The sequence below is a fragment of the Pseudophryne corroboree genome, chromosome 10 (assembly GCF_028390025.1).
Source record: "Pseudophryne corroboree isolate aPseCor3 chromosome 10, aPseCor3.hap2, whole genome shotgun sequence".
In the NCBI taxonomy this organism is placed as follows: domain Eukaryota; kingdom Metazoa; phylum Chordata; class Amphibia; order Anura; family Myobatrachidae; genus Pseudophryne; species Pseudophryne corroboree.
Genome location: NC_086453.1, coordinates 130136027 through 130149688, shown reverse-complemented (window position 1 = coordinate 130149688; position 13662 = coordinate 130136027). Strand labels below are relative to the sequence as shown.

Sequence of the window (13662 nt, the reverse complement as noted above, 5' to 3'; positions counted from 1 at the left end):
GCCGATGCCCTGTCACGTTGTTTTCTTCCGGTTCACAATAACCACTCGGCTACTACCCCCATAGTCCCATCGTCCCATCGTCTGTCATCCGGGCTGGCCTCACACAGGATTTATTTACACAGCTAGTCCAGCTTCAGCAGCAGGCTCCCAAAGTCACTCCTGCAGATCATCTCTTCGTCCCTGAATAGCTGAGTTTCATGATAATAAGGTTTCTGGTCATCCGGGTATCACTAAGACCTTGGAGTTAATCTCTGGCTCAGTGTGGTGGCCTAATCTTTCTAAAGATGTAAGGGAATTTGTCCGTTCCTGTCAGGTTTGTGCTCAGTACAAGGTATCTCGATCATTGCCGGTCGGGCAACTCATACCTTTAGCCGTTCCTCTCAGGCCATGGTCACATATATCCATGGATTTCGTGGTGGACCTTCCTCTTTCAGCTGGATTTTGAGTCATTTGGTTGGTAGTAGACCGTTTTAGTAAGTAGGCCCACTTCATTGCTCTCCCCCGATTACCCTCTGCTCAAGGGTTGGCAGTTTTATTTCTCTGCCATGTGTTCAGGCTCCATGGTTTACCCAGGGATATTGTCTCTGATCGGGGACCGCAATTCATGTGCCTCATTAAATATGAAACTCTCTTTAACATCTGGGTACCATCCACAGTCAAACGGACAAACTGAACGTGTTAATCAGTCGTTAAAACAGTATTTACGGCTATATTCGGCCAAACTTCAGAATGATTGGTCTGAATTTCTTCCTTTGGCCGAGTTTGCCTATAATAACTCTTGTCATTCTTCCACCAAGGAGTCCCCATTCTTTTCGGTCTTGGGCTTTAATCCTAGAGCCAATTCTTTTTACCCTCATTTTCCAGTCTCCTCGTTGTCCTTAACTTCCCGTCTCAGAATGATTTGGAAAAAGGTGCACCTTGCCCTTAAGTAGGCTGCCTTCCGAGAAAAAAAAATTTCTGATAGGTTCCGACGCCCATGCACTTTTAAGGTGGGAGATAAGGTGTGGTTGTCAACCCGCAACATCAAGCTCCGACAACCCTCGGCTAGATTGGGACCCAAATTTATTGGACCGTTCCTTATCATTAAGAAGGTCAACCCAGTTGCTTTTCGGCTACACTTGCCTAAATCACTCAAAATTGGCAATACTTTTCACTGTTCTCTTCTTAAGCAGTATTTCTCTTCCAGGAGATTCCCTCGGAAGACTTCCCAGGGTAGACCTCCGGTGGATGTTCAGGGGCAACAAGAGTTTTTGGTGGAGAAGGTTTTAGATTCCAAAGTTTCTCGGGGCCGGCTTTATTTTTTGGTTCACTGGAAAGGCTATGGCCCGGAAGAAAGGTCTTGGGTCCTGGATAAGGATCTACATGCCCCTAAACTTAAGAGATTATTCTTTCAGGAATTTCCTCAGAAACCCGGCTTTAGGGGTTCTTTAACCCCTCCTCAAGGGGGGGGGGGGTACTGTTAGGTGCCGCGGTCCACGGCACCGCTCGGTCTGCTTCTGAGCGACGCTCACAGCCGCCGCACCTCCCTCCCTGCCCGCCCGGCGCCTAGCAACGCCAGGACGCCGTGCGCGCTTAGCCGCCGGGTCCCTGGCAACGCCAGGACGCCGTGCGCGCTGAGCCGCCGGGTCCCTGGCAACGCTGGGATGCCGTGCGTGCTTAGCCACTGGACCCTTAGCAATGGGGACGCCACTGACGAAAACGCGTTCCCCGTTGCTTCCTATCAATTAATACCCCTGTTAGCTCTGGTCGTGCAGCAGGGCAGCTGCACGACATTACTAATTAAGCTTCAATGCAGCTATTGGAGGGCTCCCTGTTATATTCTCCCTCACTACCTGGCACAGACGCCGGTGATAGTTTCCTGTATGCTGTTCCTGCCTTGTAACGTCTGTTCCTGTAGTAAGAGGAAGAGAAACAAGAAAAAGTGACCTTTGTTGGGAGCACTCCCACTTGGAAACAAATATGATTTGAGTAATAAACAATAATGTAAGAATGAGATAGTTAAAACGTAACCTTTAATTATATTAAAATAAAATATAGGTACACCGAAAAAAATGTTGTAAAACTAAGAAGTGGCTATACAATGTGAGCCACCTGGTAAAGCTAAACTGTGAAAATATTGATGAATATGAAAGGCATTATTTAACAGGCCCACCAGGCACAGGTATATAAAGTTAGTGCAATAACCAATGTAGTGCCGTCAAAAAACCTACAACACCTGGTATTCCTTAGTGGTCCACCACCTAAGTACTGACCAGGCCCAACACCGTATTGCTTCCAAGATCAGACGAGATTGGGCATGCGCGGTGTGGTATGGTAGTAGATTGAAATTGATGAGGCAAATTCTACAGCTGATATGTAGCTAGTAGAAAATTATTGGTAAGCACCTTGTTGCTGGAATGACCAAATAATCTCTAGCTAGAGAGAAAATATATGTTTGACCGTCATTGCACCGAATTGTAACCCAAATATGTAGGTATACGTAGGTTTAAATCATGTGGTCAATAATTTTTTGGCCAGCAGGAAATGCCTGTATATTTCTTTGTGTGCTGTGCAGCACCATTGAACGTGGGTTTCTGTAATGGGTGAGGCAGGTATAAACCCTGTTATGCTGATGACATGCCACAATATTTATATGTGATCCAGAGAGAAGCTATCTCTGTTGTTAACTGGATCTCCCTGTTAGACATTGAATGGAAAAAGAGATTATTGTGACGGTCATATTTTGAACATCAAAGCATAACTCTGTGTGATATTTTGTACAATGCAAATAAAGCTGAAAGAGACGATCTGGAAACTTTCCACTTGTCTCTTACTGTACCATAACAGACAGTATAGGACAGAGGATGGAAATAAACCGAAAATAGAAATCTATCAGCTTGAGGAGAAACGAGACAGACTTGAGAAGTGGACGAGATGTATCACAGTCTCAATTGTCCACATAAAGGCTGACTAATACAATAGTGCCTGACAGGATACAAGTACTGTCTTTGAAACAAAATTGTTACACCAATAAATATTTTGCATGTAGCCACAATGTATCTGCAGTGTATCTGTCTAAATTGTGACAGAAAAACACACAAAAGAAGCCAAAACCCCCCAAAAAACACACAAAGAAAACACATAAAAAACACATGCTAGGTATCATTTACAATGTATTAGCTATGATATGCATAATAGCTTTTGATTTGTGTGAAAACCTGCATGCGAATAGGTGCTGAAAGGTCAGGAGTGAGACAGGGACAATATCTTTGGTAGCCAAAGTCCTAATAAATAACAGTTTGCTCCTGATTATGTGAACAAGCAAACAGTGAAACGTACGTTGGGGAGGTGGACCTGGTCACGATGAGCGTGCTCACGTGACCCGAGACCGGCAGGAGAGGAGACCAGACAAGCCGCACAGACGCCTGAAGCTCGGCGGCCAGCGGCGCATCACGAGCGGGGCATAACATAAGTATTTTCTTCACCCCACTCGAATTTCTGTCTCCCGCTATCCACATATGCACACATGTAATTCTAACAACAATATGCATCGGTCTCTTTAGGCAATGCCATGCCAATTATTACAAAGCATTATTTATCGCTCATGTTTTTTAGGTGCTTGTATTAACAGATGGTGATAACTGACACTTGTGTGTCTTTATGCATTTGATATCACATAATCAGGAGCAAACTGTTATTTATTAGGACTTTGGCTACCAAAGATATTGTCCCTGTCTCACTCCTGACCTTTCAGCACCTATTCGCATGCAGGTTTTCACACAAATCAAAAGCTATTATGCATATCATAGCTAATACATTGTAAATGACACCTAGCATGTGTTTTTTATGTGTTTTCTTTGTGTGTTTTTTTGGGTGTTTTTTTTTGTTTTGTTTTTTTTGGCTTCTTTTGTGTGTTTTTCTGTCACAATTTAGACAGATACACTGCAGATACATTGTGGCTACATGCAAAATATTTATTGGTGTAACAATTTTGTTTCAAAGACAGTACTTGTATCCTGTCAGGCACTATTGTATTAGTCAGCCTTTATGTGGACAATTGAGACTGTGATACATCTCGTCCACTTCTCAAGTCTGTCTCGTTTCTCCTCAAGCTGATAGATTTCTATTTTCGGTTTATTTCCATCCTCTGTCCTATACTGTCTGTTATGGTATAGTAAGAGACAAGTGGAAAGTTTCCAGATCGTCTCTTTCAGCTTTATTTGCATTGTACAAAATATCACACAGAGTTATGCTTTGATGTTCAAAATATGACCGTCACAATAATCTCTTTTTCCATTCAATGTCTAACAGGGAGATCCAGTTAACAACAGAGATAGCTTCTCTCTGGATCACATATAAATATTGTGGCATGTCATCAGCATAACAGGGTTTATACCTGCCTCACCCATTACAGAAACCCACGTTCAATGGTGCTGCACAGCACACAAAGAAATATACAGGCATTTCCTGCTGGCCAAAAAATTATTGACCACATGATTTAAACCTACGTATACCTACATATTTGGGTTACAATTCGGTGCAATGACGGTCAAACATATATTTTCTCTCTAGCTAGAGATTATTTGGTCATTCCAGCAACAAGGTGCTTACCAATAATTTTCTACTAGCTACATATCAGCTGTAGAATTTGCCTCATCAATTTCAATCTACTACCATACCACACCGCGCATGCCCAATCTCGTCTGATCTTGGAAGCAATACGGTGTTGGGCCTGGTCAGTACTTAGGTGGTGGACCACTAAGGAATACCAGGTGTTGTAGGTTTTTTGACGGCACTACATTGGTTATTGCACTAACTTTATATACCTGTGCCTGGTGGGCCTGTTAAATAATGCCTTTCATATTCATCAATATTTTCACAGTTTAGCTTTACCAGGTGGCTCACATTGTATAGCCACTTCTTAGTTTTACAACATTTTTTTCGGTGTACCTATATTTTATTTTAATATAATTAAAGGTTACGTTTTAACTATCTCATTCTTACATTATTGTTTATTACTCAAATCATATTTGTTTCCAAGTGGGAGTGCTCCCAACAAAGGTCACTTTTTCTTGTTTCTCTTCCTCTTACTACATACGTATTGGACCTATGGGAGCACCATCGACAATCACCGTTAACATCTACTTATAGAATTTCTCTTTTAATGGTAGATGGTGATAAATTCCAGAATTACTTTCTGGTTGGTCGGTTATCTTGGAAACTTCTTTAAAAATTATACTTAATTTTCATCACTTAGTCCTGTGCGGCATCCTTAACCCAATTCCTTACAACGTCTGTTCCTGGTCAGCTGTATCTGGTCGATCCTGCTCCCTGTGCTCCTGAGTCCTGGAGTTCTGAAGCCGGTCCTGGGAATCCTTCCTGTTCAAGTGAACCTGTTGCAGTCATCTGGGGGTTCTCGTTTGTTGGGGTTCTCTCCCGGTTTCGTGAGTAGCGGCTTCTGCCGCGTGTTGCGGCCTAGGCCGCTTAGTCCTTGAGTTACTTTTTGCATTGGAGGTTTTTGCGGAGGTTTCTGCTTTTCACTGTCCTCCCCGGAACTCGGCGGTGCCGTGTGGGGAAGTGGACAGTGATATATTTTGTTGTTCTTTTCCTTTGGTGGCATGCCGCACATATATTTAGTTTTAGGGTAGTTAGTAGCCCCTAGCTTCAGTTTGCTTTAGTTAGAGGTCGCCTTGTTATTATCCTGTCTCGGTTCACGCTTTGTCTCACTCTAAGACCTGGGGGCATCGGAGTTGGGCAGACCTAATCCGCCCTTCAAACGCGGCTGCCGTGGGCCCAAGAAACCATAGTCACTCAGGCGTGAACTGACCACACGGGTAAAACAACGGAGGTAGGGTGCTAGGGGCTATTCCCGTTCCATCCCTATTTCAGCGTCACGTCCTGGTGCTCTGGACTCACTTCGCAACATCTTTCTAGTTCTGAGCATCAGGAACGTAACAGCTTGAATGGCTTTTTGCTGCTCCACCATCCGCTGAAGCATATAGAGTGTTGAATTCTACCTCGTTACCGTCTCTTGCTTCAGGTGATGGCAGGGCAGATTCAGGAGTGTTTGCTGGCGCTCCAGTCTTCAGCACACGGTGGCTGAATGTCGAAAGTGGCTCGCAATTTTTCATTTTTTAAAAATTATGCACCACCAAATTAATTGTATGTGAAAAACATGGGACATGCTGGAATTTGCCCACATGTAATGCACGCAGAATATTGGTGGCATTGTCCGATATCACAAATCCCCAGGAGAGTCTAATTGGGGTAAGCCATTGTGCAATGATGTCCCTCAGTTTCCGTAAGAGGTTGTCAGCTGTGTGTCTCTTACGGAAAGCGGTGATACATAGCATAGCCTGCCTAGGAACAAGTTGGCGTTTGAGAGATGCTGCTACTGGTACCGCTGCTGTTGTTGCTGCGGGAGGTAATACATCTACCCAGTGGGCTGTCATAGTCATATAGTCCTTAGTCTGCACTGTTCCACTTGTCCACATGTTCGTGGTTAAGTGGACATTGGGTACAACTGCATTTTTTAGAACACTGAGGACACTCTTTCTGACGTCTCTGTACATTCTCGGTATCGCCTGCCTAGTGAAGTGGAACCTAGATGGGATTTTATACTGGGGACACAATACCTCAAACAATTCTCTAAGTCCCACTGAACTAATGGCGGATACCGGACGCACGTCTAACACCAACATAGCTGTCAAGGCCTCAGTTATCCGATTTGTAAAAGGATGACTGCTGTCATATTTCATCTTCCTCACAAAGGCCTGTTGGACAGTCAATTGCTTACTGGAAGTAAACAAGTGGTCTTCCGACTTCCCCTCTGGGATGACTATCGAATCGCAGCAGCAACAACAGCAGCAGCAACAACAACAGGCGTACCACTCAAGGATCCTCCGGAGGAATCCCGGTTAGGAGAGGACTCCTCAGTTTAGCCAGTGACATGGCCTGGAGGACTACTGACGTTCCTGACTGAGGAGGAAGTTGACATTGAGGGAGTTGGTGGTGTGGCTTGCAGGAGCTTACAAGAGGAAGAAGGGAGTTAGGTGTCAGTGGACTGCTTACACTCTTACCAAAAGTTTCACAACTTGACACTGACTTCTGATGAATGCGCAGCAGGTGACGTAAAAGGGAGGATGTTCCTAGGTGGTTAACAGCCTTACCTTTACTTATTACAGATTGACATAGGCAACACACGGCTTGACACCTTTTGTCCGGATTTGTGGAGAAATAATTCCACACCGAAGAGGTGGCTTTTTGGTATTTTGCCCAGGCATCACAATGGGTGTCTTCATCCCACAGACAACAGGTGTCTCCCCCGGTGCCTGACTTAATCAAACCACATCACCATCAGAATCCTCATCATCAACTTCCTCCTCAGCGCCAGCAACACCCATATCCTCATCCTGGGTTACTTCAACAGTGACATCTTCAATTTGAATATCAGAAACTAAACTGTGGGTGCTCCTTCCAGCACTTGCAGGGGCGTGCAAATGGTGGAAGGAGCCACCTCTTCCCATCCAGTGTTGGGAAGGTCAGGCATCGCAACTGCTGACACACTTGGACTATCCTTATTTGTGATACCATCTTAGAACGCTCATTTCTTGTCTGTGCTCTTTCCAGCTTAACTCTTATCATTTTTTTTAGCGGGAGGATGACGGCTTCCATCGCCATGTGAAGCTGAACCACTAGTCATCAACATAAGCCAGGGCCTCAGCCGTTCCTTGCCACTCCGTGTTGTAAGTGGCATATTGGCAAGTTTACGTTTCTCCTCAGACCATTTAAATTTCTTTTTTTGGGTCTTTTTACTGAACTTTGGCTTTTTGGATTTTGCATGCCCTCTACTATCACATTGGGCATCGGCCTTGGCAGATGACGTTGATGGGATTTCATCTATGTCATGACTAGTGGCAGCAGCTTCAGCACTAGGAGGAAGTAGTTCTTGATCTTTCTCTATTTTATTCTCCAAATTTTTGTTCTCCATTATTTTTCTGGAATTATATAACAATGGGGGTCATTCTGAGTTGATCGCTCGCTAGCTAGTTTTAGCAGCCATGCAAACACTATGCTGTCGCCCACTGGGAGTGTTTTTTAGCTTAGCAGAAGTACGAACGGTTGTATCGCAGAGCGCCTACAAAAGATTTTCGTTAAGTTTCAGAGTAGCTCAAAACCTACTCAGCGCTTGCGATCACTTCAGACTGTTCATTTCCGGATTTGACGTCACAAACCCGCCCAGCGTTCGCCCAGCCACGCATGCGTTTTTCCTGGCATGCCTGCGTTTTTCCACACACTCTATGAAACGGTCAGTTGCCACCCAGAAATGCCCACTTCATGTCAATCACTCTGCGGCAAGCAGTGCAACTGAAATGCATTGCTAGACCCTGTGTTAAACTACATTGTTCATTGTGCCCATATGTCGTGCGTGCGCATTGTGCCGCATGCGCAGAACTGCCATTTTTTAGCCTGATAACTGCTCTGCAAAAAATTCAGCTAGCGATCAACTCGGAATGACCCCTAATATGCGGTACAGGAGAGCGTACCTCTACACCACACAGGGCAAACCCTGTGAAAATTATTTGGATTAAATATTATTAACCCCTTTATTTGGAGTAAATAATATACAGCAATGGACAGCACCACTGAACTTATATGGCAGCACCACTGGACTGGACTTATATGAAATTATATGGATTTATACATCAGGATCACTGGAATTATACGTCAGGATCACTGGATTTATATGGCAGTACCACTGGAATTATACGGCAGGATCACTAAATTTATACGGCAGAACCGCTGGACATATACGGCAGTATCAATGGACATATGCGGCAGGATCACTGGACTTATACGCCAGTACCACTTAAATTATACGGCAGTACCGCTGGACATATACGGCAGAATCAATGGACATATACGGCAGGATCACTGGACTTATACAGCAAGATCACTGGACTTATACGCCAGTACCACTTGAATTATACGGCAGGATCACTGGATTTATGCAGCAGGATCACTGGATTTATACGGCAGAACCGCTGGACATATACGGCAGAATCATTGGACATATACGGCAGGATCACTGGACTTATACAGCAAGATCACTGGACTTATACGCCAGTACCAATTGAATTATACGGCAGGATCACTAGATTTATGCGGCAGGATCACTGCAATTATACAGCAGGATCACTGGAATTATATGCCAGTACCACTGGAATTATAAGGCAGGATCACTGGATTTATACGGCAGGATCACTGCAATTATACTACAGGATCACTGTAATTATACAGCAGGATCACTGGACTTGTACGCCAGTACCACTGGAATTATACGGCAAGATCACTGGAATTATACGGCAGGATCACTGGATTTATACGGCAGGATCACTGCAATTATACGGCAGGATCACTGGAATTATACGACAGGATCACTGGAATTATACGGCAGGATCACTGGATTTATACGCCAGTACCACTGTAATTATACGGCAGGATCACTGTAATTATACGGCAGGATCACTGGATTTATACGGCAAGATCACTGCAATTATACGGCAGGATCACTGGAATTATTCGGCAGGATCACTGGATTTATCCACCAGTACAACTGTAATTATATGGCAGGATCACTGGATTTATACGGCAGTACCGCTGGACATATACGGCAGAATCAATGGACATATACGGCAGGATCACTGGATTTATACAGCAGGATCACTGGACTTATACGCCAGTACCGCTTGAATTATACGGCAGGATCACTGGAGTTATGTGGCAGGATCACTGGAATTATACGGCAGGATCACTGGATTTATACACCAGTACCACTGGATTTATACGGCAAGATCACTGCAATTATACGGCAGGATCACTGGAATTATTCGGCAGGATCACTGGACTTATCCGCCAGTACAACTGTAATTATATGGCAGGATCACTGTATTTATACGGCAGTACCGCTGGACATATACGGCAGTATCAATGGACATATGCGGCAGGATCACTGGACTTATACGCCAGTACCACTTAAATTATACGGCAGTACCGCTGGACATATACGGCAGAATCATTGGACATATACGGCAGGATCACTGGACTTATACAGCAAGATCACTGGACTTATACGCCAGTACCACTTGAATTATACGGCAGGATCACTGGAGTTATGTGGCAGGATCACTGGAATTATACGACAGGATCACTGGATTTATACGCCAGTACCACTGGATTTATACGGCAAGATCACTGCAATTATACGGCAGGATCACTGGAATTATTCGGCAGAATCACTGGACTTATCCGCCAGTACAACTGTAATTATATGGCAGGATCACTGTATTTATACGGCAGTACCGCTGCACATATACGGCAGTATCAATGGACATATGCGGCAGGATCACTGGACTTATACGCCAGTACCACTTAAATTATACGGCAGTACCGCTGGACATATACGGCAGAATCATTGGACATATACGGCAGGATCACTGGACTTATACAGCAAGATCACTGGACTTATACGCCAGTACCACTTGAATTATACGGCAGGATCACTAGACTTATGCGGCAGGATCACTGCAATTATACAGCAGGATCACCGGAATTGTATGCCAGTACCACTGGAATTACAAGGCAGGATTACTGGATTTATACGGCAGGATCACTGCAATTATACTGCAGGATTACTGTAATTATACAGCAGGATCACTGGACTTGTACGCCAGTACCACTGGAATTATACGGCAAGATCACTGGAATTATACGGCAGGATCACTGGAATTATACAGCAGGATCACTGGAATTATACCGCAGGATCACTGGACTTATACGGCAGTACCACTGGAATTATACGGCAGGATCACTGTAATTTATACGGCAGGATCACTGGATTTATACGGCAAGATCACTGCAATTATACGGCAGGATCACTGGAATTATTCGGCAGGATCACTGGATTTATCCACCAGTACAACTGTAATTATATGGCAGGATCACTGGATTTATACGGCAGTACCGCTGGACATATACGGCAGAATCAATGGACATATACGGCAGGATCACTGGACTTATACAGCAGGATCACTGGACTTATACGCCAGTACCACTTGAATTATACGGCAGGATCACTGGATTTATGTGGCAGGATCACTGGATTTATGCAGCAGAACTGCTGGACATATACGGGAGAATCATTGGACATATACGGCAGGATCACTGGACTTATACAGCAGGATCACTGGACTTATACGCCAGTACCGCTTGAATTATACGGCAGGATCACTGGAGCTATGTGGCAGGATCACTGGAATTATACGTCAGGATCACTGGATTTATACGCCAGTACCACTGGATTTATACGGCAAGATCACTGCAATTATACGGCAGGATCACTGGAATTATTCGGCAGGATCACCGGACTTATCCGCCAGTACAACTGTAATTATATGGCATGATCACTGTATTTATACGGCAGTACCGCTGGACATATACGGCAGTATCAATGGACATTTATGGCAGTATTTCTGGTCATATACGGCAGTATCACTGGACTGGACTTATACGCCAGTACCACTGTAATTATACACCAGAATCACTGGAGTTATATGCCAGTACCACTGGAATTATACAGCAGGAACACTGGAATTATACGGCAGGATCACTGGAATTATACAGCAGGATCACTGGAATTATACGGCAGGATCACTGGAATTATACGGCAGGATCACTGCAATTATACGGCAGGATCACTGCAATTATACGGCGGGATCACTGGATTTATACGTCAGTAATGCTGTACATACACGATAGGATCACTGGACTTATTCAGCAGGATCACTGTAATTATACGTCAGGATCACTGGAATTATACGACAGGATCACTGGAATTTTACGGCAAGATCACTGGCTTTATACAGCAGTATTAATGGAAATATACGGCAGGATCACTGGACATATACGGTAGTACCACTGTACATATACAGCAGCACAGGGACACCACCGCTAAACTGATGCAGCACAACACACCACCACTGGACTGGACTTATACAGCAGCTCTGGATATATAGCAGCAGAGGACACTACCACTGTGACTGGTTTGATGCAGCACAAGACACCACCACTGGACTGATGCAGCACAACACAGCACCACTGGACTGGACTTATACAGCAGCACTGGACATATGGCAGCAGAACCACTGTGACTGGACAGATGCAGCACAAGACATGGACACTGAGGACACTGAGGATGGAGACACGTCCTCTCTCTACACTCTCCAATGCCGGAGTGAAAATGGCAGCATCGCGTGGCTCCTTATATGGAATCCAATCCCCGTGAGAATCCGACAGCTGGATGATGACGTTTTGCCTCGTTCTGGTTTCCGAATCAGGTGGGAAAACCCGAACCTGACTCGGATCCGGGCTCGGGTGGTGAATTTTGGGGGAGTTTGGTTTCTGAGAACCGAACCCGCTCATCTCTAATATATACAGTGCATCCGGAAAGTATTCACAGCGCTTCACTTTTTCCACATTTTGTTATGTTACAGCCTTATTCCAAACTGGAATAAATTAATTTTTTCCCTCAAAATTCTACACACAATACCCCATAATGACAACGTGCAAAAAGTTTTTTTGAGATTTTTGCAAATTTATTAAAAATAAAAAACTAGAAAGAAATCACATGTAACAAAGTATTCTAAGCCTTTGCTCCACACTTTGTTGATGCACCTTTGGCAGCAATTACAGCCTCAAGTATTTTGGAATATGATGCTACAAGTTTGGCACACCTATCTTTGGGCACTTTCGTCCATTCCTCTGTGCATCACCATAAGGTTGGATGAGAAACATCAGTGCACAGACATTTTCAGATCTCTCCAGAGATGTTCAATCGGATTCAAGTCTGGGCCACTTAAGGATATTCACATTAGAATGTCCTTTAAATTACGTCCTCGTTTAAAGCTGATCAAAGTCTTAACTGGTAAGTGTTTGGACAGAGCATGATCACTTTTCACAACCGACCAGAGGTTCTTAACTGCTTGTTGTATAATAGGGCTAGCAGAGTCAAATGTTGTTGTGATGACAAAAGGAATTTGTAACTTTCGTTGCTTTTTCAAATTTCCCTTGGTAAAGATATTCAGGGCTTTGTGTAGACAGTTGTTAATAGTCTGTTCATTACTGTATATCCATGTGAGAAAAATCTCATCTTCATTTGTTCTAGTTGTATACAAGCTGTATCCATCTCCGAATTACTATGGAGTACTCGCAAAAATTGTGAGACCAGTAAATTTTGTTTAAGGGAGCCCGGATGGTGGCTTGCAAAGTGTAACAGTTTGTTACGGTCTGTCAACTTCCTGTACAGTCTGTATCCATACCCATTTTCGTGGCATAGACAGTCACGTCCAAAAAATGAACCTGTTCCCTACTATATTCCATTGTAAATCTAATGGGTGAATCCAAGTCATTAAGATGCTCCAACATATTCAGGAGGGCAGATTCATTACCCGTCCATATTAGTAAAACATCATCGATAAATCAGCGATAAAAAACGATACTATCTCCAAACAGCAGGAGGATGTGTGTATTTTCGGAAGTATCCATAAATAAATTAGCATAAGATGACGCTATATTACTGCACATGATGTCCCCACCGTTTGGAGATAGTATCGGATGCCATATTGG

General features: G+C 44.0%; 2 pseudogenes; one reads left to right on the top strand and one right to left on the bottom strand.

The window, feature by feature from the left end:
• Positions 1-2203: 2203 nt before the first annotated feature.
• On the bottom strand, positions 2204-2322 carry LOC134968213 (5S ribosomal RNA; annotated as a pseudogene).
• A 2322-nt stretch (positions 2323-4644) lies between these two features.
• Positions 4645-4763, top strand: LOC134968211 (5S ribosomal RNA; annotated as a pseudogene).
• Positions 4764-13662: the final 8899 nt, after the last annotated feature.